Source organism: Tasmannia lanceolata, unplaced genomic scaffold (genome assembly GCF_043159265.1).
Source record: "Tasmannia lanceolata isolate RefF3 unplaced genomic scaffold, GAP_Taslan_0.1 ptg000019l, whole genome shotgun sequence".
Taxonomy (NCBI): Eukaryota; Viridiplantae; Streptophyta; class Magnoliopsida; order Canellales; family Winteraceae; genus Tasmannia; species Tasmannia lanceolata.
The window spans coordinates 1,034,862-1,043,058 of record NW_027518696.1 but is presented as its reverse complement, the minus strand read 5'-3'; the positions used below and the strand labels follow the sequence as shown (position 1 = coordinate 1,043,058).

The 8,197-nt window shown below is 43.1% G+C and overlaps 1 long non-coding RNA gene across 2 annotated transcripts; it reads left to right on the top strand.

Moving 5' to 3' along the window:
* Positions 1–1,608: 1,608 nt before the first annotated feature.
* On the top strand, positions 1,609–3,387 carry LOC143853080 (uncharacterized). Of its 2 annotated transcripts, XR_013237002.1 has the most exons (3): positions 1,609–1,747; positions 2,516–2,559; positions 3,144–3,387. It is a non-coding gene; the product is annotated as an uncharacterized LOC143853080 (long non-coding RNA). The 2 variants fall into 2 exon arrangements; XR_013237003.1 differs by lacking the exon at positions 2,516–2,559.
* Positions 3,388–8,197: the final 4,810 nt, after the last annotated feature.

The window sequence follows — 8,197 nt, the reverse complement described above, 5'->3', positions numbered from 1 at the left end:
AGGCAAAGACAAGCTAAGTTTATGTTTGGGGAAATCTTGTAGCCGATCCATAAAGTTTCTAGTAGTTTTCCTAAAAAAAAAACACTTAAAAATATACAAAAAAATGGCATTGATTAACGGGGCGAGCGGGGAGGGGACAACTACATCCCCTTCCCCTATCAAATCGGGGAATCCCCGCCCCAAACGGGGAGGGGCGGGGCGGATCCCCTCTTTTTCGGGTGAAATTGCCAGTCCAACTTAAATATGTCTTGGCCAAAAAATCATTCCCGTAGAATGATCCCAACCCTCCCATCGGTTGAGGGACGGCACATTAGAGAAACCCCTTCGAATTTGTGCATTAAGACCATCCTATGGGGTTGAGTTTTGGGGCAAGACATTTTAAGAGGGTCCGAATAAATGAATTGTTAAAATTGTGAGATCTCACCATTGGATCATCTTGGCAATAGAATAGGCAAGTAAATTAGATGAGCCAACCTTGATCGATTAGGAACCTAAAAAGATTCATTTCTACTTGTCCAAGCTCAAAGGGCTAGGGTAATACGCCCACAACGGTACCATATGAATAATTAATCGATTACGCTCTAAGTTCAGGCATGTGTTGTCAAAAATATACATGAACCCGATCACCACACAAGCGCCCATGCGTTGGTAAAGTGTTGTACACATTTTTTGGTTAAAGAAAACTCTATTGTTTAAAAGTATTTTTTTTCCCCAGAACTCTCGTGTTGTTGCTTGTGTCCCATTTTACCTTTCCTAACAGTCAAAACTCTTTTTACTCTCGTTTTAGCCTGCATCCACATTTTAAAATACTATTTGAAAGGGAAAGACTAAGGAAAAAGTCATCAAGAAAAAAAATGTGGGTGTTTGAAGCATGCATTGTAAACAACTTTAAAAAATGTGGGCTTTCACCGTCTAATTTCTCCTTTAACAGTTTTCGGTAACTATTATGAATGGGTGGAGAAGAAACATTTAACTCCAAAAGCATAAAAGTAAACGATTTCTGCTGCCAAACTCAAGTTTGGTTTTTCCAAAACAAACACGTCATTTAATGTATGTGGTGGATACGGAATAACAGACACCTTTCATCATCTAAAAGTTAGCTGAGAAATATAAGTCCTCTTTACTCCGATTAGAAAGTATTGAAAGGGACATCTTCTCTTCTCTGTAGATTGTTTAAGAAGATCTTTAAAAAAAACAAACATACAAATGTCATAACAACACATAACCTCGCCAGGAGGGCTGAACTCACACTTAAGGCAAGAAAATGACACCCAAAAGTAGACATCCCCCATTAGGCTCACATGACCGGCATTGTTTTTGAGAATAATGTCCCCTCAAGGTAATGAAATAAGGGAGTGCCCATAGTACAAATCTTCTATTATAATACAGCTAGACGGGGGTTTCAATGTTCACACTAACGTGGACAGCTTCCCCAGCTAGCATATGATCTTCGTGGCACCCTAATTCAAAATAGCAATTAAAAAGAAAAATTACAGGATTGATACCCGAAATTTTGATACCCCAAATACCCTTACTTAAATTTTCATCCACCCTTAAAAGGAGATGGCGTTTTTGTCTTTTGAAAACCCATTAGGGTTAGAACTCTTAATAGAAAACTATAAATACTTCATTTAGGGTTCCGCAAAACATATCTCAACCCTAATTGTTTCTGCAGCCCTCGAAGAGAGAGAAGTTCGTAAGAACGGCGTAGCAAAATCGATCGCAGAGCCTTCTTCGGCGAATCCGAGTAAGAACTTCGAGTCTTAATTGTTTACGTAGTTAAGAGAACTAAAAAAAAAGAATATGATTAATCTGTTAGGATTGGCGTGTGTGTTGTTGATCTAGGGATGGATTCATAGATCTCTAAGAAAATAGAATTTCGAATATGGAACTAGAATATTTAGGGTTTGCATTAATCCCTAAAAAGCTTAGATTAATTATGATAAATAAATCTTTGACTTTTGGAGCATGAAATTGGATTAGATGGATTCCTCTCGTCGATACGAATCCAACGGATCCAGCCACGAGCGAATCGGAGTTAAAACTAGAAAGTTATGGCCTTTTGATGTTTTCGGGATGAATCTGAAATTTTTGCTGAAAAACCGAGTCCGCGATCTTAGGACTTCCGAAGGGGAACCAGTAGAATTTCTTCTCTGGCTGGTATCTTCGGAAGGCTTTCGAACTTCCTAAGGTACACCAGTCGAACGTCAGAACGCTGAAATTCTGTAAAACTTTGAAAAATCATAACGTCTTCGTTTCTTGTCCGTTTTTTATGCTCTTGTACTCTACGGACATGTCGGAAACGCGCTTTTCTGTTAAAAATAGTTTCAAAAAGTTTTGAAGACTCTATATTGATTAAAATTCCATAATATTAAAAAGAACCCTATGACGAGTTACCGTGTCTTTTCCGATTGGACACCAAAGGGTGTCTTGTGTTAGTGGAAGGGTGTATATGCCTAATATGACTGATATTAATGATGGAACTCATGGTGAATACTCATACTATTGATTGTAGGAAACCAAAGTGCACTGTGAAAATGATTTTGATCTTCAATCGAGGTGAGAATAAGGGACTATACTGATGGGTTATCCCAAACCCTTTTTGACAATATTCCTATTGTTCACATGCTTTACCGTTTGAAAACCAATTCAACTTATTGATTATTGCACCCTATTGAACATTGAAATTCATGATACCTTATAGATTGAGACTGTACACCCATTATGAATCTTTTTGAACCACATACTATTGAATATCCGACCCTTCTGAATATCGAATCATTTTTTCTTGAGATGCTAGTTTATTTCTGGACCCTTAGCTACTTGAGCGAATGCATAAGACCTTTGGCACTTAGATACCACTGGCCAGTGTAATTACTGTCGTATAGTAGACAGATATCGAATCAATAAGCATAGCACTATCGATGTCTCAAGAAATTCTGACCTATCGAATTTGACACCCATATTGAATATTGAAATTGAGTGATGCCTTATTTCTGAAATTGATGCCCATTGAACTACCAATTACTGTTATCATTGAATGCCCTATTGCCAATTGACTATTGTCGTCTTTGAAGCCATATTTGTTAGTGTAGTTTCTTATTATCTCACATGAGCGCGTTTAGCTCACCCTTATTTAACAGTTTCAGATCATGCGGAGTGATTCCAGCATAAGGTTGGAGCGGAATGGGAGACTTCTGGAAGTTCCAGTTATTTGCTTTATTTACATATTTAGTGAGTATTTGCTTTTAGTAGGCATTGGATAGACATAGTTTTATTTTATTTCAGTATTTGGGATGAGAGGAGATTGAATTTGATGTAATAGCCTAGACATATGTTGGTTTGATAGTTTATGAATGATTAAAATTTATGGATTTTAATTTATTACGGATTGAGCATGGTTCTGTTTTATCATTAGCCTTGCATGCTTGTGAAGGCAACTTTACAGGTATGTGGCGTTGTTGCACCCCTAAGCCTTATGATTGTGGTTATTATGAATGTATGTGGCTTGGGGCATGACAACTCTAGTTTTAGCCTGCATCAACATTTTAAAATACTAATTTAAAAGGGAAAGACTAAGGAGAAAAATCAGAGGCTTGGCAGCCATAAATTCATGTTCAATGTTGAAATTTAGTCATGAATACATGATGTCACAGACGTTTACTAACAGAAATTTTGAAAGAAAAAAATCTGGGTGTTCCAAGTATGCATTGTAAACACATTTTTGATCTAAAAGTCTAGCCCCGTATAAATGTGACAAAGGCCCATCTTCAAAGTCAAGTTTGGCAACCATGAATTTTTTTCCATGGATAAGGGGGGACCTAGAAAAGTAGACACTGAGATTCACTAACACCAAACTAATATATGATTTTCCATGTATGTGGTGGAAACAACAAACACCTTTCATCATCTAAAAGTGAGCTGAGAAAAAGAAGTCCTCTTAGTATTGAAAGGGAAATCTGTTCTTCTAAGAAGCGACTGAAAATATTTTTAAATACATAAAGTATCATCACATTTCACTTATGTTTTTTTTTTTTTAAAACAAAGAAAAATACAAATGTCTTAATAAGTTAATATAACCTGGCGAAACAAAATGGCAAACAATTCACATTACTGATTAGGTATCCATTGATTAACCCCAATTGGTGCGATTTTTGTCCACGCCACTTAAAAGGTGGATATAGAGAACTAAAAATTACATCTAAGAGAGCAGCCCTCAGTTCAGCTTTGTTAGAATCCTTGATACCAATAGGCCCAGAGATAAGGATACACAACATTCCCCACTCCTTGGAAAGAACCTTGTCCTCAAGGTTCGAAATTAGGACATGCAACTTGATCAGAAAAGAGTCACACAGTATGGGTTAGCCAAGACTGTTAACTTCTGACCAGGAATTATTTTCCGGCAGCGCTGAAAGCCGCGGATTAGTTTCCCAGTATGCCCAAAACCAGACGTTCTTCTTCTCTGCATTTGCTTCTTCCATGGTGAAATTGGGGAAATTGGGTGTTCTGACAGGAAGCCAAGGGGAAATTAGGAAGGATTGTACTAAAATAAACTGAGATAATTGCCATGAACCAAGATCTGGGTCATCTTCTTCTCAGATCTGGGTCATCTTCTCAGATCTGAAACGGGTCATCTTCTCAGATCTGACTCGGCTTCTCAAGATCGGATCGGATTCTTCTCCTTCTCAAGGTTCACCACTCTCTAGAATAATTATTTCTCTTCTCAGATCTGGGTCATCTTCTCAGATCTGAAACGGGTCATCTTCTCAGATCTGGGTCATCTTCTTCTCAGATCTGGGTCATCTTCTCAGATCTGAAACGGGTCATCTTCTCAGATCTGAATCGGATTCTCAAGATCGGATCGGATTCCGGTGTCCTACCGGCGAGGTTTTCCGGCAGCCATTCGGCGGTTGATTGAGAGATCTCGGTCGTAGAATTCTGAGGAAACCCAAACTCACTGACAACACCGTCGGATCAAGGGCTCTGTGAATGGCAGCCGGATCTCCGGCAGAATCGACGGTGAGGCGAACAAGATCCATCACCGGCGCTGGAGGCCACCACACGTGTGCATCATCCTCACTCCTCTTCATCTGATCATAAAGTCTGGCAAGAATATCTCTCCTTCTGAGGAATTTTTGGGTGGAATTTGGAGAAAAAGGTACGAGAAATCTGCGGCAGGAAATATCTCCTCCTCTCTCTCCTCACCTGTCACGTCAGCCACGAAGGCTTGACAGGTTACCGAGAGATCCGGCCTTGTTGCTCCGAGCACCGGCAACGGAATCCGGCGGGTGCTCACCGGCGGAGAGATTCCATCCCGATCCGGTCCCTGTTTCCGAATCCGGCACCAGAGATCCGACCCCGGCGACTTCCAGACGGCAGCCGTACTCAAGACGCTGGGCGGATCGCCGGAATTTGCTTTAGATTCCGGGATCGGAGTTCCGTCAAGGATCCGTTCACAATATTGGGAGAGCGACACATTTTGCTGGGTGGTGGAACCTTTGGTGCTTTATATGAACTCCGGCGGGATCAGCCGTGTAGTGGGGGTGAACTCTAGATGGGCAACTGGGGCGAATTTAACCCCGCTTGGATTCCGGCGAATCCAACATGAACCTAGTCATTTGGGCGCCCGGACGGCCTGTGGGCATCCGTTACGGTCTGGGCCTACCGATGAGGTGAGCCTCCGGATTCGCCGAGCTGAAGAGGCGGCTTGGATTCCCGTCCGAACCAGGAAGACCAGACGTCTGGAGAATGCCTTCCACCGAAGACAAAGTCGAGCTTTGGGAGACTGGAGATGCCACAGGTGTACTTTTCGGAATTTTAGCAGGAGGGCCAGCTGCTGGAAATGTCACAAAGCTTGGTCCAGTTTGGACTTCAATTTTCCCGGTCGACACTTACAGAGAGCGGCTCCGGTGGTGAGTCGTCCTCCTCAACCACAGGAGCTCCCTGCGGAGACAGTTAGATCGGAGGCTTTGCTTCCTGCGACTTCAGAAGGGGTAGCTTTCAGCATTGAGGTAGTCCCCCTTAAATCTATCAGTAATGCAGACTTGGGACTATGGGGGAAGATGAAGGAGGGTTGGGATGGTGATCTGGATGCCTTGGAGATATGGCTTGTTCAGAATAGCAGACAAGGGAGTGAAGCAGTGGTGTATAAAATTGCTCCTCTTGAACTACACATTGCCATCCCTGCAGGTGCTAATCGTTCGATTTTGATCAGAGACTGGAGTTCTTCATTCGATTCTCCTTTGGCAGACCTGCAAAATTGGGATCTAAAATTTCCTAAGGGGGGGAAATCGTCCTGGTGGAAAATAGAAGGCGTTCCGCCTGATGCTTGGTGTGCAGACAATTTTCGGCGCATCGGTAAAAAATTAGGCCAAGTGGTGGAGGTGGATGTCTCATGCTATGCTGGTTCCGGATATGGGGTGGGTAGGTTGAAGATCGTAACTGCAGGTCGCCCTGGAAATGAACTCTCTATCCAGAGCTCTATCGATGGCACCATTCGCTGGATTCTCGCCTCCAGGGAAATTGACGAAGGACAAAAGCACTGTGTCAATTTATCAGCTATTGATTCAAATGGGATGCTGGTTGAGGAGGAGGAGGTAAATCATCATCTCATTACTAACAACATGAGTGTTATCAATGAAGACCCACCGTCCATCAACGAAGTCCAGCATGCATTTAATGCATCCATTGTCGTCCCAGAGATCCTCTCAGAGTCGGCCTTCAATGTCGCCAACCCTGGAATGGTGGAATCTGCGCTCCCACCAATCGCTATTCGGGCTCAGCAGGAGTTGCCGGATCTCAACCTTTCCTCTGAGGCAAATGTTCAAATTCAAACAGAGGGTCCCACACAGGAACTCAGGTGGCACAGCGCCGATCGGCCTATTCAGGGACTTCCCTATTCCGATTCTCCGTACTCCCAGGTCAACAGCTATGCAGATATTATATCCATCTTATCTTCTCCGTATCAAAGAGACTCCTCTCGAGTGGGTGTCAGTCTCGTGCTCGCTTCGGAGCGCGAGGAAATTGATGCACAAGGGGTTGGCGATAAAGTCAGATGGGATTCTTTGCTGGCGGATCTTGGGTCCCAGGAAGGGGAGAGGGATTTCGAGCCTCATCACGTATGTCCTGGCTCAACCACCCCCTCCTCTTTGGCAGTTTTGAGCTCTACCCAGAAGAGTCTTATTTCCAATTTCAGTATCTCGGGTAACAATCGATCTTATTATTATGTGACAGCAGAGGAGACTGGGGTCAGCCAGTTGAGAGGACCTAAGACAATAAATCCCACCAGCAGATGTTTCTTTTTACCTAGAGAAGACTGTTTTTCCCTTCAGTGCCGGGTGGGGCTAAGGGTGGTGCTATTTGACAATCGTTGCTGGGGTGATATGCGTTCTTTATTCTACGGTACCCCTAGGGGGCGGCCCTTTTGTTCACTGGTCCAGGTTTCACTCGGCAACTACTCCCATCCTCCTTCTCCAAGATGGTGTAGCAAGGCAGTCCTACAGCCCCTGCTTTGTGCCCCATCACTCTCTTCTTCTCGGGTTGAATCTGGTCCAGTTACTATCCATCAGGTGATTGAATTGATGGTGGATCATACAGTGTCTCTCAGCTCACACTTGGGCCTAGTTTATCCGGGGCCGGCTGAAGATTACCGATCCAACATAAAGGCGGCAGAATTGAGGGAGGTCGATGGAGTGTCATCTCCTGCTCCTATATCCGATGCAAATCTGAAACGTACGGAGAGAGAATTGATACGGCTCCACTCAGATATCAATTATGACTCTGGATCGCATAGCAGTGGTCTCAAGCGTAAGACAAAAGGAAGAAAAAATGGAGTTGGGGAGGGGAGGATCTCACTGCATTCTAGTTGTTGATGAAGATTCTATCCTGGAATATCAATGGTTTGGGCTCTCGGGAGAAACGAATTCAAATAAAAGCAATAGTTAAACACCGGCGACCCGAGGTGGTGTGTCTACAGGAAACTAAGATGGAGCAAATCAGTTCCATAGATATGAGTAGCATGGGGTTCAACTCTGATTGGAATTTTGCTTTTGTAGCATCCAAAGGAGCTTCAGGGGGTATCTTGGTGGCATGGGATACAGTCTTGTGGGCCAGCTCGGATGTTTGGCGAGGGGTCTTCTCACTATCTGTAGCCTTCTGCAAATGTAATGATCAATCAGAATGGTTATTCACAGGCGTC